This window comes from Rattus norvegicus, chromosome 4, assembly GCF_021556685.1.
Source record: "Rattus norvegicus strain SHRSP/BbbUtx chromosome 4, alternate assembly SHRSP_T2T, whole genome shotgun sequence".
In the NCBI taxonomy this organism is placed as follows: domain Eukaryota; kingdom Metazoa; phylum Chordata; class Mammalia; order Rodentia; family Muridae; genus Rattus; species Rattus norvegicus.
The window spans coordinates 141120677-141145429 of record NC_141537.1 but is presented as its reverse complement, the minus strand read 5'-3'; positions in this window follow the sequence as shown (position 1 = coordinate 141145429).

Sequence of the window (24753 nt, the reverse complement as noted above, 5' to 3'; positions counted from 1 at the left end):
TCCCAGTACTCCCATGTTCATTCTTCACCCCATCACTTCCCAGAAGAAGGAGGAAGCAGAAGAGGAGGAGGAGAAGCAGAAGAGAAGAAGGAGAAGGTGCAGGAGCAGAAGGGAGAAGGAGGAAGAGGAGGAGGAAGGGAGAAGGAAGAGGAAGAGGAGGAGGAAGGGAGAAGGAAGAGGAAGAGGAGGAGGAGAGGAGTACCTAATTTATATTGCCTATAGTATGGTCAAATCCCCAGTGCCCAGCCCCTTGAAGAAAACTGAGTCCTTCCCCACCAGCACCCCTGCCAAAAGCTATCAACTGTGGAGAGCTACACTTCGGCATCCTTTACAATTTTTAAGAGTTCTCTTCAGTTGGCTTTCTGTTAGGCTGTTACTTTTCTCAGCAAGGGCGAAGAGGGAGATGAGATAGGGTGGGGTTAGGATTGTCACAGAAACCTTCTGTCTTAGTCAGGGTTTCTATTCCTGCACAAACATCACGACCAAGAAGCAAGTTGGGGAGGAAAGGGTTTATTCAGCCTACACATCCACATTGTTGTTCATCACCAAAGGAAGCCAGGACTGGAAATCAAGCAGGTCAGGAAGCAGGAGCTGATGAAGAGGCCATGGAAGGATGTTACTTACTGGCTTGCTTACCCTGGCTTGCTCAGTACCACCCACAAGGGGCCCTCCCCACTTGATCACAAATTGCAAAAATGCCTTACAGCTGGATCTTCTGGAGGCATTTCCTCAACTGTGACTCCTTTCTCTGTGATAACTACCAATTGTGTCAAGTTGACACACAAAACCAACCAGTATACCTTCTATGTCTGTCTTTCCCAACCCCAAGTCTGCAGTCATCAATATCATGGCAAAAGTAATTTCTCTGTCCTTTACAGTCAGCAGCAGTACAAATGATGGTTATACACATGGCCTCTGGTGTCACCATGTGTACTGAACATCAGCATGGTCTCCAGTGGTAGTATAGATCATGGACATCAACAAGGTGTTCTACTTTGGTAGGAACATGATGCAGGCATGGCCCCTGGCAACAGTTTGATGGACACATCACTATGGCCTCAGGTGGCAGAGTAGGCCAAAGACATCTATATGACTTTCTGTGATACCTTGGGCCAGAGTCATCAACATAGCTTCTAGCTACTGTAGGTAGTCATGAACGACCATCTGAACCACATGAACCTTATGCAAATATTCATTGCAATGAGTCATTGATTGGTTCAGGTTTTATGGTTTCATAAATACTGAACCATCTCAGAGACTCATTTTAGAAATCCTGCTGTTGCCAGAGTCAAAGCCATCCTGCACCTCTGATTCTTCAGGACTGGATCCTTCACATGCTTCAGTAACTTGTAAATGGGGTAGATGTTGAGATGGACTGACTCCAGGTATTTATCTTAGCCCAGATAGTAATTGAGTTGGTCAGTCAGCATCAGAGCCTCTGCCCAGCCTCCACAGAGCCCCCTCATTGCCTCCACATGCCCTATCTCAGTTTTAAAGTAATGTATAGATGGACAGATTTGAATGAAAAAAAAGATATAGGGCTGTTTAGAGACAAAGGCAGTTTCTTGAGTACATTGGAAAGCCAAGCGCTAAACAACCACTTGAGAATCAGGGATCTAGGTCAAGAAAGAAGTGACTTGGAGGACACATATAACACATATCAGGCTGTCTGGGAGAAGACAAAACCCTTTTCATATTATTCTCGAGGGTTTTCAAGTAGATGTAATTTTCCCTTATATGAAGGAAACATATAAACAAATTCAGTAAACTTGCACTATATGTCTTTGCTCAAATTGGTAGTTATTAAAAGGTAAAGCCAGGATTTGAATTGGATTCTCTGTGTCCATAACTAATATTCCATCTTCCAAACCCTTGGAGTGAGAGGAAAGCCAGGCAGATCACTAGCTTCTCAAACTTGCCACCTTATGGCACTGGGGTAGAAATATCCACCTCTTTTTATTACTAATACTTATTATTATTTTATATGTATGCATGTTTTGTTCAACTTACATCTGCACAGCTGAGTGCCTGATGCCCACAGAAGACCTCAGATTCCCTGAAACTACAGTTACAGACAGTTGTCAGTCATTATGTGGGCACTGGGAACTGAACTCCATTCCTTTACAAGAGAAGCCAATTCTCTTAAACAGTTAGCCTTTTCTCCAACCCGGACTTCACCTCTTCTAGGAATCACAACGTTAAGTTTTCCCTCTGACATTCTGACCATCCTTTCAGAAAGTCAATTTTGAAAGGTGAGGAAGAAAGAGAAATTGCAACATTTTCTTTCAGCATCAGAACAGGGCTAGAGCCCTTCACTCTGCTTAGAGAAAGAACATTTTTTCCTATTTTCCCTTATAGGAACCTAGTCTTGATCACAAATCCTTTGAAGTCTTTAGTTCCTGCTCTCAAAAACCAGACACAGACCCTCAAATTCTGAAAACAATTAAGGGATTTCCACTGACCCCAAAGAAGGGAGTAACTGCAAAGTTGTGGAGTTTCATTATTATTATTCAATTAAACAATTGAAATTAGAAAACAGAATAGGGCTTCTTGCTGAGCAACTGAACCTACTTGAGCTACAGTGACTCTCCTCCTCTCATAAGTTTACTGTTTGTCTCCTGGTGCAGAACTTAGCATTCATCAGGACTCCATAGTGATAGCTAATATAGTGTATATGGTCTTTCATCAATGTCACGTCTTAATTGTAATATAAACTTGACTCTCTTCTGTACTGTCTTAGTTAAGGTTTTTTGCTGTGAACAGACACCATGACCAATGTAAGTTTTATAAAGGACAACATTTAATCAGTGCTGGCTTACAGGTTCAGAGGTTCACTCCATTATCATCAAGGTGGGAGCATGGCAGCATCCAGGCAAGCATGGTGCAGGAGGAGCTGAGTTCCACATCTTCACCTGAAGGAAGCCAGGAACAGACCGAGCATTCTCAGGCAGCTAGGAGGAGGGTCTCCAAGTCCAACCCTACAGTGACACACTTCCTCCATCAAGGCCGCCCCTTCTAATATTGCCACTCCCTAGGTCAAGCATATGTAAACCATTACACGTACTTATGGAAATGGGAATATTTAGCCAACTTAATACTCTAATTAGAAAGGTTTGGGTATTTTTAATGATTTCATTAATATTGTCAAAGCCCCACACATGATAGATAAATTGACTGATAAATGACAAAAGTTCAAGTGTTTCCTGACCACAAACAATCTTTGTAGCATTTTTTAAAACCGGTGTCTTGCTATCCATTACTATAGGCTGTATCTCACAGATGATATTTGTATTGAGATAAATATTCCAAATTTCCCCTTCCAGTAGATGGAGAAGGCAGCTCTGCCACAGGCAGTTGTCAAAACCCCTAATGTTATCTTACAGCTCTGTAGGAGGAAATTATTGGAGACTTATTAGAACTTACCCTTTCGGGGTTGGGGATTTAGCTCAGTGGTAGAGCGCTTGCCTAGCAAGCGCAAGGTCCTGGGTTCGGTCCCCAGCTCCGAAAAAAAAGAAAAAAAAAGAATATAAAAGAACTTACCCTTTCATAACTCTAGACTCTAAGTCCATTGCTATAGTTACACATGTGCATTATGTATGCATGTATATGTATGTACATGTATGTGTATGTACTGTGTATATGCATGTCTCTGTTTATGTGTATATCTGCATTGTACATGTAGTATATAAAATAATTGCATATGTGTATAGTATGTGTGTTTCTCTATGAGTTTATGTATATGTTTGTGTGTGTTACAGGTGTGTGTATGTCTCTTTATGTATGTGTGTAGATGTATTTTTGTGTATATATATATATATTTGTGTATGTGTCTGTGCTTATGTGTATTAATGTTAAATGAACAGTTAAATGAACATTTTTCTGGAATTTTCCAGAAAAATGACACATACGGTTCTTGTACACTTAGATTTAAAATGACCATGTTTGTGGGATTATTTTCAAATCAGTTGAGGGTGACAAAATCATGTTGAAGTTTGGCAGGTCTGTCAAGGTTTACAGTGTCATCTGATGAGAATGGCTGCCAGTTATAGTTATGACTGCTATTACTAAATTATAAATAACAGCAGCCTTAATGGATGTTATCATTGATTGGAAACTTAATGTATCCTGAATAATGTGGTTCTACAGCCATTATTTTACATAAAGAAACAAAACTCATATCTAACAGGTTAGGTGGTTGCCTGAAATTACATATATATAAAAGAAAGTGAGGAAGGAAAGAATGATCTCAACTTCTATATCTTTGTCTTGAGCTTTGGAGTTGAGGCTCCTTTTATGGAAGACAACTGAAACTATAATTCAAGCTGGTTTATGCAAAACTAAGGACATACTGATCTCTGAAGTTGAAAAGAGTCCGTAATTAGGCCTTTTGTTATTGTAAAACTATAAAAATGGGGGCTGTCTTTAACCACGCTAGGTCCGTAACCACGGTGACCCCAGATATCCCAGAAGCGCACATCCCAACTCCGTGGCAGCCCAGTGTCTCTAGCCTCCACAAGCTCTCGTAAACTTAAATCGCTACATGAAAGAACACACAACACAATAACCTCTGATCCAATTAATAAGATATAATTGCCCATCTAAACATACAAAGCCCTGTACACATCCGTCCCTTAAGAACATTCATAACAACCTGTGGTCTCTCTTGGCTGCTGCCCTGCAGTCCCTCCAGTCTTCCTGTCCTTTCTGTCCCAGTCTCCTCCTCTTCCCTCAAACTTTTCTCCTGCCCATCTTTCCTTCTCATCCAATGACAGGCCTTGTTCTATCCTGTACCCGCCCTCCTACAGCCTTTAGATGTGGCTGCACCAGGTCAGCTAGCTGATCTCCTAAGGCTCTCTGGCTTCTACTCTCTTGTCCCTACTGGCTCTGTCTCTCTGCACCAGGTGGTCATCCCAGAAATCACCAAACTGGTTTCCTAGTAGAGACAAAGAAGTGAATGTCAGAAGACAAAAGACCACGCCCACAGAGAGAAGGACAGTAACAGCTTTATCCCTTTGGGATGTGGGTGGTCCCTAAGGATAAGAGTCTGTTAAACAGACAGAGCCTTGGGAATTTTGTGAGGTCATTTTCTTTTTCCTGTTTAGATACTTGCCCCCTGTGCCTTCCTACACTTTTTCAGTTTTTTTCTGGAAACAGAAGCCACCATCACAGGTAGCATGCTTCCTCTTTTCTCCTCGACTTATGTCCCTCAAACTCCTTCGCCTCTAGCTTTCCTTCTCTTGGCCCTACTTACTTCTCTACCATCTTCAATACTCAACAGCAGAGGCAGTCACCAGCAACTCTCTGAATATATGTCAGCATGTCAGCGTTACAAAACAGTGTCAACAGAACTGCATATATTCACCTGCCTTAAGTCACGTGCTCATTATTCAGCCAATCAGCTTGGAGATGGAATGTTTTACTTGTTTAGGCAGGGCGGGGAGGTGGGTGTATTGGGGTGAATTCAGTCCTGGACTAAGAATAGAAAAAGAAACAATGTTGGCTTTATAGAACAGGGATAGGTACTGGTAAAGAATTGGTGTGTGTTCTACAAGTTTAACTTTTAGAACTATTTCTCTTAGACTGCAGGAATCAGGAATCAGCCCAATTATGACGTCTTTTTTGGCTCAGTCAAAATGGCTTGGAGCCATCGCAATCAGTGATCTGGTTTACTCTTTGCAAAGGGTAGTGGACAGATTTTTTTTTTAATTTCATCTTTTTAATTTACATTTCAAATGTTAGTCCCTTTCCGGGTTTCCGAGATATAAGCCCCCATCCCACCGCCTTCCCATATTCCCCTCCCCAGCCACCCCCTTTCTGCCCCCCCCCACATTCCCTTACACTGGGGGTCTAGCCTTGGCAGGACCAAGGACTTCTTCCATTGGTGCCCAAGAAGGCCATCCTCTGCTACATATGTAGCTGGAGCCATGGGTCAGTCCATGTATAGTCTTTTGGTAGTGGTTTAGTCCCTGGGAGCTCTGGTTGGCTGTCATTGTTATTCTTTTTGGAACTGGGGACCGAACCCAGGACCTTGCACTTGCTAGGCAAGCTCTCTACCACTGAGGTAATTCCCCAACCCCTGGCATTGTTATTCTTATGGGGTTATAAGCCCCATATCAGCTCTAAAACACATCTGTGGGAGCTGTCCTGGCACAGATGGCTGTGCTGCTCGGCAGAGGTCCTTCTAGCCTTGAAACAAGGCTATTATTGCCTCAGAGCCATTTGAGCTCAGAGCAAGGCCACTCTGCCATTAAGCTGGACCATTATCTCATCAGAAGCTTACACTGCTGTGAAAAATACACTTTAATAAACAGGCACGGAAGCATCTGGAGTCAGATCCCTTGCAACTTATGACATCTAACCAAGACCACCATTTCCTAAGAGAAACAAATACAGAGATAAGACCTAAGCAACCAAAGCATTGTGACACTAAGACAGCCCCTAACTGCCACAAGGGATCTCCACCCAGAAAAGCAAGCCCTCAGATTTTATTCTGTTTGTTTCACTGTAACTGAACCACAGTGAGTCTAATAAGATCTTTACTTCTGACTTTCTCTGTTCAGGAATCCCCATGTCACTGGCTTCTTGTTCTACCTTGGCATGGCTGGAAAAAACAGCCAGAAAGTATCTTAACAAAGTGGACTGATTCTTTTCAACAACTCTCAAAACTTTCAGAGTCAGAAAAAGCCAGGAGTGAGGATTGAAGACAAAGTTGTTCCCAAGGGTCAACAAATTGGATTAGCATTCCAAGGCATCTTTATTCGGTCCTAAAACTGGACGGTGAGGATTCAAGTCACATTCTCGTCTCAATCAGTTTAAGAGCAAGATTTATTTAAAGACTTAGATTAGTCGTGGTGGTGATAAAATAACATGAAAATGTTAAACAAAAGCTAATCTACTTTAACTCCATTTGATTTTTGGTATATTTATTCCCTCCACCCCCAAACCCGATCACTCCTGAAGCAGCTGCTTCTGAAGTTTGTAGCAGGGCATGCTTAAGAAGAGATTAGAGCTGCAGCTAGCAAATGACAGAATAAAGGCTAAGTGGAGAAACAGAAGAGTGTTGTAATTTACAGGTGATGCGACCACATCAAACCCAGGGAAATAAGGGCTCTCTCTCTCTCTCTCTCTCTCTCTCTCTCTCTCTCTCTCTCTCTCTCTGCCTGTCTGTCTGTCTGTCTGTCTGTCTGTCTTTAATAGTCTCCAGTCAGTCATCTCTGCAGTCCATGCTCCTGACTTTGCAAGCCTGCTCTGTTGTGTTTAACTCCACCTACCCTCCCCCCAAATAGGGAAAGACTCCTGTACTTTTTCATAAATGATACTAGGTACTCTCACGCTTCTCCATTGGAGAGCAAACTCGATGTTAATATGTCTACAGGGAGAATGACTTTTTTGCTAACACTGTATAGCTAGAAAAATTATGAATGATTAATTGGCAGTAATCAAATTGCTGAAGGAGTAAATATTAGTAATGAAAGACTGGCGCCCTTTGGAAAACAGAGACATGAGATATGCCTTGTATATGGGTGGGTGTGTGGGTATTATTCTGGAAGATGTACTTTTCTTCTCTCCATCACTTACACACATGCTTCTGGCCACAGCATAGTTTTTGTATTTAATGGTAGGGAATGCTTTGCTAGTTAGTACTTTGTTAAAGCTAACAAGCTTCCCTAAATTATACTTCCCCTCACTCTCATTTCTGGATTGGTCACTTTTTCTTTGTTCTTGACATTAAGTTACTAGTCAAGGATAATCATGACAGTTCCTGGTCATGCCAATATGAGATTAGCCAGCCTGGGTGATGTTCTCTGGCGAGGCATGTATGTTGCAGGAGTTATAGTTTGTGTTTGGTTTATAGGACCATTGAACTGAGCACTGCGAGACACCAATGGCAGAGTTAGAAAAAGGATTGAAGGAGCTGAAAGGGTTTGCAACCCGTAGGAAGAACAACATCAACCAACTAGGTCCCCCAGAACTCCCAGGCATTAAACCACCAACCAAAGAGTACACACAGAGGGGCCCATGGCTCCAGCTGCATATGTAGCAGAGGATGGCATTGTCAGACATCAATGGGAAGAAGGTCCCTTGGTCCTGGGAAGACTCAATGCCCCAGCGTAGGGGAATGCCAGGGTAGGGAAGCAAGAGAGAGTGGGTGGGTAGGTGTGGGAGCACCCTCACAGAAGCAGGTGGAAGGGGATGGGATGTGGGGGATATAATATTTGAAGTGTAAATAAAGAAAATATCAAATTAAAAAAAAAGAAAATTGCAGGTTTTCTTTACAGGTTTAAAAACATCATGGTAAAACTACAAATGCTATTTGTAATTCTGATTAAATTATCCCAGCACAGCCTCCCTTTAGCAGGTAAGCCTTATCTCTTATTTCTTGGGGGTTCTTGGTATCCTTGTTATTTGGCAGTTTGTGTGTGTGTGTGTGTGTGTGTGTGTGTGTGTGTGTGTGTGTTAGAGAGAGAGAGAGAGAGAGAGAGAGAGAGAGAGAGAGAGAGAGAGAGAGAGGAGGTTTTTCTAGCCTTGTCTTCTTGAGAATTTGCCATGTATAGCAGGCTGGTCTCAAAATTACAGTCATCTCTCTGCATCAGCCTCCTGAGTTTTGGAATTAATGACTAGAGCCACCTTGCCCTTCTCCAATATCTTTTGTACAAATGACTAGGGAGCAGGGAGTAAGGTTTCTAAGGGTTCAACAACCTTTGCTAACGGAGGGTCGATGACTACAATAGAGCTGGTTCACATTTTGTTTCACTGCTGACAAAGCCTAGTCTACTTCCTCTCTGTTCCGATTTTACCCATAAATGCCCTGAATATTCTCAAAGTATTCCCAGCTGTTGCTAAGTCAAGCTTGTTCCCCCACTGTATGATACACATCAGGATGGCAATTCCTACTGCATAGTCCTTCAGTGGACACATTCCTTTCTAGATAGCTCACGTTCTCATATAGCACAGATCTTTGCCAAGAGATCCGAGCACAGCAGTATCACAGTGACACAAGAGAGATCCCTGAGCTTCATTTTGCTACAAGAGGTATGTCTCATCTTCGTGAGTCCCCTGACTCAGAAAGCTAAAGCAGCTCAATTTTTAAAAGTCGAAAATTGATTCTGACCTCTAGCCAGGATGGAGAATCAATTAATCATTGAAAAGTGACCAGCTTTCAGCAGTAGCATCCAAACAACAACAACAAAAATAGTTTATTCCTCATGGTTCTGAAAGCCAGATAGTCAAAGATGAGGACTCAGCATCCGGTAAGGATCCTGTCTCTCAGTTCACCAGCAGTACCTTCTTCTTGTTAATTTCCCATGGTAGAAAAGGCAAACATCTCTCTTAAGCCTCTTTTTGGATTTTAGGGGGAACCCATTGAGTTCCATTAGGGTTGCTCAAAGGAGTAAATGTCTCTCCTTCCCTACATTAAGTATCTGTGTGTGTCCTTCCCCCTTCTATGACAAGGTGTTAATGGCCCTATCTTTTAGAGATCTTGTGTAGGTAATTGAAGCAGGCTGCATGTTCAAGAGTGCAGTGGCCATACTGTGCCTGGAATCCAGCTTTCCATGTCACTCCTGGCACGTCCTCCAGCTCCTACATTTTCCCTGCCTCTTCTTCCTCCATGCTCTGTGAGCCTCAGAAGGAGGGACTTAGTTGCCTCATTTGGGGCTAGTCATTCTCTACAGTCTCTGCTGACCAATGTAAACAGAGGCTTTTCTGACCAAAGCTGCAGCAGCACCAGTTTATAGGCATGGAAGTACTCATTGAGAAGGCTACTTGGGAGAAACACCATGCCTGTTTAGAAATACAGCAGCAAGAGGTTAACCACTGGGGCCTGTGGGCTCCCTGGCTACAGGCTTTTGACCAGGTTGCTTGAACCAGGCATGAATTCTTTTCTGTGGAGAAGATATTTTTAGAGTAGCTCAAAAAGCAGTTGGTTATCTACTGGGCCTCTTTTGGGAGGACACTAAGTCTACTCCAGAGGGACTAATTATTCCTTTTCTTTTTAAGTCACAAAAGGGGAAATTATCTCAGTTTATTCAATAGGTGAGTTATCAGGTAGATAATGCTTTTGTTTGTTTACAGAGATGGGAGAAAATCCAGACCCTGGCACATGCTCAGGAAGCATTCTCACCACTAAGATGCACCCCGCCTTTTAGAAGACAATTTAAAGCACCCAGATCACACTGGTAGTGTGAACACTAATACAGGGTTTTATCAACCAGGGTAATCTAGGTAAACTATAAATTTAAGTTTAGCTGCTTTAGAACCCTAATCTCTCTAATTACTTTTTGTCTTAGAAGATTAGATCTATGTAGGTATCAAGGATTGGGATAGAGATATTCTGGGGAGGGCCAGTCTTCTCTCTCCCACATCAGGATACAAACTGAGATGGAATCGAATCCCCTGGGATATGATGAGATGGAAGAAAAGCATAAGGTGAGGGTTGGGTAAAAAAGAGCAAACAAAGCTGACCAGGGAAGAACAAATGCAGGACCAACTGGAAATACAGGAGAGAGTAGATTTAGCAACATATTTATTATAGGCTACCCTGCCCAGGGCCACTTGGGTGGAGAATTTCATTCACACAGTCTATTTGTCCAGCTCTACTCCCTGGTTAGGTATCTTAAGTGCTCAAATACAGTAAAATTGTCTCTTCCATATGATTAAAACTGTTTGTCTTTAAAACCCTTCTCTTCTTCATTCTGGTTTTTCTGTTTATTACCCAGTGAGACCTTCAGAGACTCAGAACTGGCTTATCTTTCTATTCTCTCTTACAGCCTTTTCTATCAAGCTGTTACTTTTATATTTTAATTTTTAGTTACATGTTTGTGTTTGTGTGTGTGTGTGTGTGTGTGTGTGTGTGTGTGTGTGGTGATTTGTGCGTGTGTGAGTACCTTACAGAAGAGGGTATCAGATCGCTTCTCGGCCTTTTGGCTAAGATCAAGTGCAGAAAAGATCAGATCCTCTGCAGCTGGGGTTATAGGTATTTGTGAGCTACCAAATTTGGGTGCTGGGAACTGAACAGAGGTCCCTGTAAAAGAGGAGCAAGCACACTTAACCACCACAGCATCTGTGCAACCACTCCATCAAGCCTCTGTCTGCATTTCAACACCAAAGCAAATGTCGGAAAGTGCAAGTGTGTGAACTATTTCTGGGTGTTGTAAAACACTCTACTGAAAACAAGAGGGTGGCTGTGTCCATAGTGGAAAAGCCAAGTTGTAAGGCAAAGTGCTGCCTCTTGGATGTGTCAGAGTGCTAACTTTATCCTGATATGGAGGCTGAGAAGACAGCAAAAATGAATCAGGTGGTGTTGGGATGTTTTAATGGTTTCCCTGCATTGGAGCATATGTGGATTTTATCTTGTTAAAGCCGAGAAGAGGAGAGGAAGAAATAATTCTGACGACAGAGATATTCAAGAGACACAAGCAGGGCTTCTGTGTGACTCAGGATTTTCTTACTGGAGTGACTTAAGCTATGGACTGCTAAGACAAAAGTAAGTGGAGGAGGGGCAGGGAGGGCTTTGATGCCAAGAGCAGAAGTCCTGAAGCATGATAACCTCCAGGGAGTCTGTGCTGTAGTGGGACTCACGGTTTGCTTGGCTGAGTTTATTGATATTCAAAAACAGGTTTGAAGTGCTCAGGGGGAAAGCAAAGCTCTTCAGTGGCATTGCTTCCTCAAATGATATTTAAATTAGATGCTTGTGAGTATACCAAGAAATTTCCCATGAAAAAGAATTAGTTACTTAACTTTTAACCCTTGTGTTCTCAGTTTTTGGTTACTGTAATCAATACCTAGAATGAGCACCCTATACAACTGAAAGGTTGCTGGGTGTGATGGTGTATGCTTTCAATTTCAGCACTTAGGAGCAGAGGAAGAGTTTGAGGGCAGCCTGGTCTATAGAGCAAGTTCAGGATAGCCAAGGCTACACATAGACACACACACACACACACACACACACACACACACACACACACACACACACACACACAAAACCTTTCTCAAAACAACAAGACAACAACAACAACAAAAAAAAAACCAACCAACCAAATAAATAAATAAAACTGAAAGGTTTACTTTGGCTTATTGTTTTGATAGGTCTGGTCGATAATTGTCCTGTTTCTGTGGGTTTGTGGCAGTACATCAGGGTGGATAGACATGTTGGAGGAAATTGTATATGTATCGCATGGTAAAGGAATGGGGAAGAAAGCATTCAGTACCAACCCCTAATAACCTTAGGATGTTCTGTGTATCCAAGCTTCCAGCACTTCTCAACAGAACCACCACAGAGAATAGCACTTTAACATGTTGGCCTTTGGGGACGTATATGTTCTAAACCATAGCAACCCCAATTTAGAGACAAAGAGGCAAAGGCCTCAAATATTGTCACTGCTCAGTGACTGTCCTGAAGAGGTGTATAGTGCTGCCTTTCACCTTGAAAGTGAAGTTGAGAAGAAAAATGTTGGTCCTGTTTCCTCTGTCAGCTTTCGAAAGAAGGTAATCAGAAGAAATGGAGGCCTGCCTGGGGGCACATGCCTGGAATCCCAGCACTCAGCACGTGAGGCTGAAGCTAGAGGAGGATCAGGAGGTTTTTGGGGCAAGCCTGGCAGGCCCTAAAGAGAGGAAAAAGAGAGGACAAAAGGAAGAGAATAGTGAAATGATAAAATGTCACTCATCTATATCACTCCACCTAATGCTATGGGGCATTCAGATGGTGGGACAGAAAGAACGCAAGCTGGGTGAAAGGGAGAGGACCATTACCCACTATCTTCTGGGCCTGACAGAGCCATTGCAATCATGAACTCAGGAAGTTGCAGATGTCTGCACTGGCCTGCCTGCACAAGATTAGACTCATCAACACTCAATCACGTATCTGGGCAGCTCATTCCACTCTACCCTCCGTTCAGATACAGTTAACTATTGATGGATGTTGCAGGAAGAGGAGACCTTGTCCTCAGTTTCATAGTGAGGGTGGTGAGCACACCAGGCTCCAAAGGACTAGTTGCCACATCCATGGTCATGCAGATAGCCCAGGTTATGCACAAGGATCACACACAAAACAAAAGAAAGGCAAGTGGGAAATGGCCTCGTAGAGATGAGAGTGAGTTGGCAGAGGTGAGAGGGAAAGAAAGGAGGCAAGTGGGCCAATGAAGTCAGAATTCATTGTACACATGTATGCAGCTGTTAAAGAACACATTTAACTTTGATGAGAAGTCCTTCGGCTAGTGGAAGAAGGCAGACAGAGAGTGCCAGAGTGCGGCAGAACTAAAGTGCAGGAAGAGCTCTGCCTCTAGAAAACTATGTATCTAGAAAGCACTGTCTTGCCACATTCCTGGACTACTGGCATCTGAATGACTCTCAACTTTGAAGACCTTGGCCTTGATCTCAACTATAATTTTTAAAGTAAGTCAGTTTGGATTGCTGATCTTGAAGCAAATTGTGAAGTGGTAGTTTCTAGTACCAAATAGAAGGAAAGTCTTTTTAACTTTGAGTTGCAGATTTGGGGGAATTTTTGGTTATTGTTCAGTTTTTTGTTTTATCTGTCGAGATAATGATAAAAAACATAAAAAGTAAATAAAAGGCATAGCATTGTTAATATTCTAACTCACATTCTAATATTCTAAGCATATTCTAATATGCTGAGAGAATATATTTGTAACACACACACAATGATGGACTTGAATCTAGGCTCTCTGATGGATTGGTAAGCTAAATAAAAAGAAAGAAAACTGAAAACTAAAAAGTATCAGAAATTTGAATCACTGTTGTTCAAAGGAGATGTAGGGATTATAGATGGAGTAATGGCAAGGACGAAATACACTCGTCCCCAGTCAGAACCATGATGAAAAGACACTGTGTGAAGTACGAAGTGAATGACAGGTGAGCGAGAAAGATGCTTTCCACATACATATACACATCATAAAAATATACATATACATTAAATTGCACAAAGCTTCAGAAAAACAGCTTGGCCATTTCTGATGAAGAACAATATATACTTCACATGTGAAGAATACACACCTAGGCATTCCCACACATGTACTTCGCATGAAGAGTACTTCCACACCTAGGCTTTTACAGACTTGAAATGGAAATATATGTTGAAGAGATAACCTATATAAATGCATTTAGAAGCTATAGTTTCTCATGCTAGCTAACATTTGTGAAAAAATATACTTTTAAGTTTGGGGTACATCTATACAAAGGGAATATGGCCCAACAAAGAAAAAGAAGAAGCTACTAGAAACAATATTTTGCAACAGTCAAATAATTAGCAACAACAACAACAACAAAAAGGTTTTGGAATAGCCAAAAACTGATGGCAGAGTACGGGTGGAAGTAAGTAAGTATAAAGAAGGCAGGGAGTATATGGGAGTGAAAGAGACAATCTATATCGTAATCCTAGTGATAGTTATATTACTAAGAAGTCACCTAGCTATATACATTAAATTACACTGAATTTTGTTCCACACAAATTATATTTAAATATACTTGACTCACATCAGACGGAAGACTAATTTAAAGTAAAGAAACATTAGGCTTAGGAGACAAAAATAGAGTTCTAATTAAAAGAAATTAAAAGGAGGGAGTCATTTATTAAGGCAATTCCCAAATGTCCTTTCATGCATCATAGGAATTTGTTGTTTCTATAAAGCTCAAAACAATATTGTATCAGACAATATATGAGTGAAGGTTTTTGAATGATTTGAAAACATCCAGGAAACAGGAGTCCTTTCACAGGAGTCATGCCAGCCTTTGCTTTGTACAGAGATATTGGGAGGATCTTGTCACCCTGGGATAGTTGTCCAGGGTAGAACAGCATGGATAACTTGGACATCTCTGGGACTGATCTTCTCTATCTTTTCCCAGAAGGCCTCTTTCTTTTCTTTGGTTTGCCACCCTATCAAATATATAATAGCTTTAGCAGTTATGGCTAAAATTCTGAGCCATTTCACCTCTCAGACCTTGAATATACATTTTAATTTGTGTGTGTGTGTGTGTGTGTGTGTGTGTGTGTGTGTGTGTGTGTATGTGTGTGTGTTGGGCATGAGGTACGCATGTCTGCATGTAATGTATGTTTGTTGGGGGTTATGCATGCCCACTTTACTCTGGAGGTTGATATCAGTTCATTCTCTATTGTTCCCACCTTCTTTTGGAGACGAGGTATCTAGGTAAACTTAGGGCTAGACTGGATGGCCAATGAGAGTCAGAGATTCTTCTATCTCAGTCCTTCTAGGAGTAGCATTATAGTGCATGCAACACTCTACCAGGCTTCTGGGTAAGTTCTCATGTTTACAGAGCAAGCACTTGCCTACTGGGCCGTTTCCCCAGCTCTTTTTTAAGTGTCTGGAGTTTACTTCATTTAGACACTTGTCAGTGGTGGTAGTCCATATTTGAAATGTATTTCAGGAGTGTTTTGGGACCAATGAAGACCACTCAGTGTCAATGCAGATATTTTAAGAATTGCATTTTCAAGTATCACTTATCACTGCTGAAAGTTAATTCTTGCTATAGGAGGAGGTAAGGATTCATCCATACATCCACTTACCACAGCTATTCTAGGCCCAATGGTCAAAGATTCTCAGAGTTTGGGCATGACATTTAATGGAAGACTTTAACTGAAAATGTAGAAGCAAAGGGCTCTAGCTGCAGAACGTTGGTAATCCCTAGGATAGTAGGTCCTTATAACATAACATAACAGCAACAACAGCTGGAAGACATCATTTAATACTGCAACAGTGTGTGCTGATGTGTTTTGCATTTGCCTTTATATCCTCTATAGTAAAAACAATCTTCTTCATGGCTGAAGCATCACCTTACAGCTTGGGTGTTTGCATAAGGAGTAATGTAGATGGCAGTAATGATAGTTAGCCCAGACTGGTGAACCTGAGGTACCTATAGAAATTGTCAGTCATGGGTGCAGTTTCATTTGAAGAGAAGAAAGGGACACCACTTCTCTGCTCTCATGTCTTCTTCATGGTATCTCCCTGATGGCCTAAAATGTCAGTTAGGCACCTGTACTTCACTGTGAGTCCAAGCTTGATGTGGTAGCCTTCCTGTTCCATAGCTCTATATCCCAAAGTGAAAGTGAAATGTCCATACATATAATGGACAAATAGTTGGGGGACAAATAGTTATGGTGTTCAAGAGATGCTTTCAGTTTTTAAACTCAACCTTGTGTCTCTTAACTTGAGCTGAGTCATCAGATAAACACAGGGGAGGTTTCCTGTCAGGAAATGCAAAGGACAATGCCAATTGTGCTTTCTCCTTTAAGCCTCCAGCTTATGCCACAGAGCCTACACTCCCTGCAAGTACCACTAAGCAGTGTTATTTTCAATAACTGAGTTATTTTCAATAGACAGATTCAGATGCTCATAATTCAGACTATCTGTTTTTTATTATCTCTCTGACACAGCACCGAGTCTCCAGACTTCACACAAAGATAAATGCTTATATGAGGCTTGCAATTATTCCTCCATCTACCAGCCCTTTATTTATGCTTGTATACAGAGTGCAGTATAATTTAAATCTGTCAAATGTTGCCAAGAGTCATCGTAAACCCATGAGGTAGATGGGAACAGAAGGATTCTGAGATTTGTTGCTGAGCCCCCATCTGGTTCACAGAAGTCACTGGCCTTCTGAGTGAGTGGATAGAGAGCCACCAACGCTAAGAGTGATGACTCATTTAAAAAGGTCAAATGACAAAGCTGTCCCCCTGGAATCTGTGTGAGCAGTTTAATAAACGACTCAAAATGAGAGGTCAAGGGACTTCCTTCCAGAGGGAGAAAGGCTTAGGGATTGAAATGTCATTTAAAAGACAGAAAATCCCAGCAAATTAGTACCATGTCCCCAGAGATCATGTGTTTTGTGGGGTCTGTTTCTGCTTTATTTGCAGGCCCAGCTAGAATTCTGCAGGTAAAGAATTCAGACAAAGATGGCTATTCATCACTGCCGGCAATAAGATGGGTTACAGCAATGGTTCCCAACAGCCAGACTGTGACCTGAACAGCCAGGAGACTGTAGGTTTCTTTTAAATTCACATCAGCTAATTCTTCCTCTTCTCTTTTTCCTGTCACCTTGTTTGGCCTCTATACTTTGACAGAGGACTTTGATTCCTTTGAAATACTTCACTCATTTTCTAGAAGTTTCTACAGAGCTATTATGTTATTTTGATGGTATTAATTATGTAGATTCACAGGGGCGGCTGAGGCTGTTTCTGTTACTTCTGGGGAGGTTTAACTGGGAATGGAAGAGCTATCCCGAGTGTGGGTGGTGTCATCCCGTGGGCAGGGTCACATTCTAAATAGAAAAATATAATGGAAAAGCATAGGTATTCACATTAGGTGCACATTTTCTGCACTGGCCAAAAATAACTTGGGATAGAAGGAGTTTATTAGCTTTCAACTCCCAGATTACAGTCCATCACAGAGAGAATTCAGGGTGGAAAACATCAGGCAGGAACCTGGAGGTAGAAACTAATACAGAGGCCATGGAAAAACACTGCCTACTTTTACTTACTGGTTTGATCCCCATGACTTGCTTATCCTGGTTCCTGGTAGCTCCTAGGACTATGTTCCCAAAGGTGGCACCACCCTCATTAATCATTAACCAAGAAAATCCCCCTACCACCAGATATGTCTACAAGCCTATATAATGAGATGATTTCCGACATAACTCTTCCTCCTCCAGATGACCCCAACTAGTGTTGACAAAACAAACAAAAACAAAATTGAAAAAACAAAACAAAACAAAAAACCAAGCAAACAAAAAAGACCCCCAGCATATTCACTGAGCATTGGCATTCCCCTTTCTCTGCTTGCTGTTGTGTACCAGGAACCATCATGTGTGGCTGGGATCACCCCTGCCCTGGTAGTCCTAGTGTAGGGAGCCATATTGGATTTGGGCCTGGCCGCTTTGTGACTGTATAGCTCAAGGTGGCTACGTGACTCTGGGCTGTATGGCCACAGATGCTCACCCCTAAGGTGGCTGCTGTAAGATTATGAGATTGTTGGACAAAAGCCTCTTCCAGGAAGATTCAGGGAACAATCACAGGATGTTTCAGCCTGAGCAAAGCTAGTGCCCTGCCCTGAGCAGATTCCTGAGAAGGGCTCAACCTTTTCAAAGAATATGTCCCCAGAAGACTGTTGCCTCTTTGTTTAAGGAGGATATCTTGCAGTTTAGTGGTTCACCTTATATCGTTGGGCACTTCCCAGTACTCCCCCACCCTAAGCTTCAGTTCCTGCTTCAATTCCTGATTCAGAGCTTTAAATGCTGTACATTCCTCTCAATAAACGAGACCTTGACAACAGAACCTTGCTTGGTCTCCTTCTTTTCTCCCCCCCTTGACCCTCAGGTAGTGCCTCTTCGGAACCCTGAATAACTGGACCTGCTGGACGGGTCATCCTGGGAGCTATCAGAAAATAGGATTAGCAAGTAATCCATGGGGATCAAGCCAAGCAAGCCTTCACACTGCCTTGTGTTTACTTTCAAGCCTTCTTTGCCATGGTGGGTTGCATCTCACTGAACTGTGAGCCAAAGTTCCAACCCTAACAAAGTTAGGTTGTTTTTTGCCCAGGATTTGCTCACAGTAGGAAAAGTAACTAAGACATAATCTTTCTTAGTTTCTTGAGCCAGCCCTGCACCTTCTGTTCTGGTCCCCAATAGCACCTTATTCTCTTATTTTTAATCAAGGCATATCACAGTCATTGGTTAATTTAGTTAGCTCCCTCTACTGTAAAACTACAGTCTTTTCAAAACAGGAATCACCGCCTATGTGGATAATTTATGCCAGCTTGGCACACACTAAAATCATCTGAGAGGAGGGAACCTCGGTTGTGAAAATGTCTTCATAAGTTCAGGCTGTAGACAAAGCCAGTTGGGGAATTTTCTTAATTAGCAATGGGGGGAGGTCTTAGCCCATTGTAGGAGGAACCATTCTTGGGCCAGTAGAGAAAGTAGACTGAGCAAGCCATGAGGAGCAAGCCAGTAAGTGGCACTCCTCCATGGCCTCTGCATCAGCTCCTGCCTCCAGGTTCCTGCCCTGTTTGGATACCTGTCCTGACTACCTTTGATGGAAGTGCAAACTAAATAAACCCTTTCTGCCCTAAGTTGCTTTGGTCATGATGCGGAAACCCTGGCTAAGACACAGGTCACTTGACTTTGTAGTTAGACTGTGGTACAACACACTGAGTAGATGGTCTGGAGGACAGAAGAACAAAGCACAGGCTACAGAACACAGGCTGTGGTATTACTGTTTCAGTCCTACAGACAAAGATCTAGCAAATGATAGTAAACGGTCCCTCTTCTTTTAGCAGCATCAGTATGCCTCAGCCTCTTCCACATGGAGAACTCGATGTTACATTGACATAAGAACAGTTTGCCTAGCTTCATGTTTCCATTGGCAAACTTTAAATTCAAACACAAATGGGAACATCTCGTAGGAGCTAGGTGGCTGCAGAGTGTATGTTTTGATGTTTGAAAAACATGGCGTGGAACTGCTCTGAAACTGTCATTTTCCACTAAGCTGGAAACGTAATTATATTCCCGAATAGCAGATCAATAGTGCTGGGATAAAAGCAAAGATGAAACTGTCTTTTCTGTCTTTATGCACTCGGCATCCAGTCTAACAAGCCCGAGTACTACTAAGAAACACAAAGAGAAGAGCGGACTTTGGAGCCTTTTAAGCTCATTGCCACCCGATTATCAAGGAGAAGAGATATGGAGGAAAGGGTCTCCTGATAGCCTTGTTCTTAGTCTGCTCCTGAGATGAAAGAGTCATGCACAATGGCCTGAGACATTATTAAAAGTTAAATACGATTATGAACTAGTGTGTTCTTAAATGAATCACATACAAGCTTTGATTGTTCCTTCAAGAGTCAGGTGACCAATAATGAGAGGTTGGTAGGTAAGATCTCACACAACCGTGTTGTCAGTCACATGGATAATGAGAGATGAGGGACCTGAATTAATAAATGGGGCAGCTTTCTCAACTCTAAAGTGAAGTCAGAATGTCTTACATGAGTTTTATTTAGTTACAAAACTACATAATGTGGTTCTAAGCCATTCTGCTCAGTAGGAAGTGATAGTTATCATGTTTTGTTTTGTTCATTGTCTGTTTTCAAAGTGTTTTGTTTTGTTTTCAAGACACAGGGTTTCTCTGTGTAACAGAGCCATGACTGTACTGGAACTTATTTTGTAAGTTCTTTCAGAATCTCTCAGAAAGTCCACTTGCCTCTGCGTCCAGAGTGCTGGGACTAAAGGCATGCATTGCCAATACCAGTAACAAGCATCATGTTTAACTTATAAGGTTAGAGAAGATGTTCATATCGTTTCTAAAAGAAAGTTTACTTCTTGAATAACATTTAAATGCAACCTTGTCATTCATTCATTCCAGAATGGCTCACTGGTTTCTATCATTCATTCACGTATTTATTCATTCCATTTGTTTCTCCTTTAGTAGTTTCATAAAATACATGTAAATTAGACCATCTTAAGAGTTTTAAAATATGTGTCCTAGTGGCATTAAATACACTGCTACTGTTCTCCCACCATTACCATCATCCATCCCCAGAAATCCGAATCTTGTAAAACTTAAGATAACTCCTTCTTCCTACACCAGCACCAGAGAACCACCATTTTACTCTTTGCCTTTTTGAGTTTGACTAAGTACTTCATAGATGTGGTAATACATATTCATTACTGCAATGTGCACATCCATGTTGTAGAATATGTCAGAATTTCCTTCCTTTATAATGCTGAGGATTATTCCATAGAGTTTGATACCATACTTTGCTTATCAGTTCAGATGTTCTGTGGTCAAAGTTGTTCCTATAATTATTGTCATTTCATTTTTAACTGACTTGACTACACACTCCCATCCATCCACCAATGGATACTTTCTAAGCAGCCAGCATGTGAAAGTCTGTGATATAAATAAACCATCAACTGGTCTTAAAATTAGTGACTCTTGATATTGTATTATACTATTCTATAGCAAGTCAAAACTCCCAAGTTGGGCATTGTCTGAGCTGTTTTATTCTGCATTTTATTTGAGTTGCTCAGAAACACTACAATGTTTGTGGAATTGAATTAGATAACACTACTTATCAAGCAATTTCTCAGCATGAAAGTCAAATTCTGCTTCCCTTGGTGTGCTTTTATAAAACGGTTGAGGCAATGCAAATATCATTTTAAAAATATACACATGTATAGTACATATCACATTTGCATGACTCACTTATGCCTTTCCTTCCTTTTTATGGAAAGAGGAGGTGGAAAGAATGTGTTTAATAAGCAAATTTTCTCCCACTGAAACAATTCCATTACCCAACAAATAAAATTTACTGCAAAATTATACATGAGAAATTGTCAGGGAAGTGTTCACAATGGAAGCTTCACTGTGGGCATCTATCAGGAAGAAACGCTAGCTGCAAGCCCAATTTGCTTATACAATAACCACAAAAGCAGCGTGCATTTCTAATAAGCAATGTCACAGGGATGCCACAAGCAATATTTTGGTTCATGAATGCAAATGTATCCTATGTTTTCAAATGCAACAGCTACTCCGAGACAGAAAAAACACTGTTTTAAACAATTTAGTGCATGAGAAGAGATTTTATTTCTGAGAGGAAAATGTGAGTCTTGGAATAAGCAGCCATGAAAAGACAGTAAATTATTGTGGCGATTCTGGAGAATTTTATTTACTATACAATTTTTTTTCTTTCTTGAAAATTCATAGTCAAGGTATCTTTTGCTGAGATACTATTTCATACTCGAAAATCCATACTTGTTCCTTTCTGCAGTGAATGAGCGATTTCTGGTGACATTTCTTTAAAAATGATTGAGTCAGAAGGATGCTACTCACACTTCTCTGCTTGGTCAAATGTCTTAGACTAGTTAATCCCAAACACAATCTCTAGGCTATGGAAATGAACTATGGCTTTATTTCTGGGTGACATCATCTTGGTGGTTTCCTCATATAGTTTATAAATCCATTGTCTTTTCCCTAGAAAGTCTTTAGGATGTTCTATGGAAATGTGGTAGCAGTAGACTCATCTCTCTTTGGATTTTCATCATACTTTCAAATCAAGACACTGGCAAGACAAGTCACTTGTGTTGAATTGGTCTTTGGGTTTTCTTCCTTTCAAAGGGTCAGTGGAATAAAATCTCCTTGGCCAGCACTCACATTAAAAGCATTCCCAATATAGCAGTCACGGTGAAAGGCAGACCTTAAATAATGAGTCACATTGTTGATGCCAACATGCATTGAAATGAGAAAATTATTATTTTTAATGCTGAAAGGGTCATTATTATATACTTTTCATTTAATTGATAGAAATTAGAAGAATCTTGAAAGTTTCCCAAGGGAAGATCTTAGAGAAGGAATTATGGTAGGGTTACCCACATGGCTCACTTTTGGTCTATCACAGACTATGGTCATCCTCACCCCTGCAGATTTCTGGAGGTGTTAGTCAGCTACCTCATTGCTTGGAAGGATGAGCCCTTAAGGACTGGTAATGAAAGACAATTAATTGGAATTTTAAAAAATGACATGTAACATTATGAGCATAGTATGAAGTCAATGTATATGTGTACAACATACAATATATAAAAGGCAAAGTATAACATACAAGTGTAATGCTCCTAGTTCCTAGTTTTACTTCTTTCTGTATTTATTTAATTTTAAACAATAAAATTAAAAAGTTTTGGGGTTATAAGTTAGGGCTGTTTCTTCCTGGGCAGGTGCAATTTCCACTGAAGCCCTGAGGATGTGTTTTCTTCACCTTGGCAACTGCCTTCCACTGCCTTTCCCAATGCACTCAACAATTCCTCCAGTGCTTTCTCCACCTCTGATCCTTTTATTAAATCCTCCATCAACATGCAAAGCTTTACATATCTGGAGCTTAAGGAGATTTTACTAAATGGAGCAACAAATGCCCACCCTGTACACAATGGAAGAGTGGGGTTTCTATGGTTACTTGCAATGCCAGTCTCCTGCTTATGTAAATTGTCCTCTTTGCAAACATGAAAAATAAACTGGCCCTAAAGATCAGCATCCCCCAAAGACTTCATTCACAGCCAAATTTGCAGCTGAATAAAACCTTGCCTCCTTTCTCCTCTTCCCTAGTTATCTCTGTCACTTTGTTTATATTTGAACATTCTCTTCTTCTTCTTTTAGTCTCCTTGTGACTGAATAATGACTACTGGATGTCTGTTTTTATTTAATTGATTGTTGCCAGAGTTCACTGACTGTTACTCTTTGCTGAGTTGTAATAGGCAGGTGCTATGTATAGAATCAGCACCCATGGGGGCTGAGGATGTGATTAATGAAGAATAATATGGTCATTCAGTAGGTGAATTAAGAGTATTAATTTCATCACTCAGGTGACAGAGTCCTACCCTTCCATTTGTCCATTCATATTGAATAAATTCTTTCAATGTGCTTTTAAGAAGTGTAGAAGAGAGGTTATCCTGGGGTTAGTGGGAGAAACTCTGTAAAAGTATGCAGAAAATTTGAAAGAAGGCATAATGAGGAGACTATGCAAGCTAGATAAATAAGTATGCTGAGAAACTGACAATGAATGCAGAATATGTAAGGAGTTCCTACCACTCAGTAAGAAAGTAGTACAAGTAGATTTAAATGGAGCACATTAAAGAGAGATGGTCAAAAGCAGAACTTATATGGTAAGATGCTAATCTCATTAGTCATTGAGGAAATACAATTTAATTAGATACTGCTGCATATATGCCAGTATGCTTTAAAGAAAAAGAAGGAGGAGGAAGATGTTCTGTGACCCATGCATAATTATATACTGTACATATTGGCTTGCAATGACCACCAAAGCATATGTACAAGAATAATCAAAACAGTGTTATTTTTCACAGAACTGAACTAGGACTTGCCCAACAGTCTGTCACATACTGGATAGAGAAATAAATGAAAATATACCTATACAATGCTATATTACAGAGAAGTAAAAATAAGTACATTATTAAGGCAGCAAAGAGGTTCACTTTTTGTGTTTGTTGGTGTGTGTGTGTGTGTGTGTGTGTGTGTGTGTGTGTGTGTGTGTGTGTATGAAAATTGTATGAAGTCAGTTCTCTCTTACCATGTGGGTCCTAAGGATCAAACTTGGATCATCAAGCTTGGCAACAAGTATCATTACCCACTGAGCAATTTTCCCAGCTCACTGCTGATACTTTTATAAACATTTCTCCCCTATATAGTACTTCATGGAAACTACCAAGTGCATTTGAAGATTGTAATTCTAAAACCTTCCATCACAAACAAGTGAATCAAATGAAGTCAAGACAGACCAACACTGCATATTTTAACAGCCCCTGGGTGGGAAGACAAGGAAGCCTCTCTCCATTAAGAAATAATATTTTAAAAGAATCAGAAGTAATTCTGTTTATCTCTATATAATCTTACATTATTACAAAATAATCATGAAGTCAGTCTTAGCTGATATATACATTCAATTCTGATTTATTTGTACTTATTAAATATATAGTACTTTATGTTCTCACTCTTCCAAAAAAAAGGACTAAATTGTCTGAGAGTTTCTTCTAGGTACTAGTGAGTTCAGTATTAAATACTTACCTTTAAATAGTCATATTTTCTTTGCATTAAAGAAAGAACCTACCAGAGAACTTATAATCTTCCAGGAAGATATCTTCCAGGAGAACTGTATTGGAGAACCTTATCAGAGACCACCCTGTAAATTCAAAGATCTGGCCAGGCATTTGACATGAAAGAGGTTC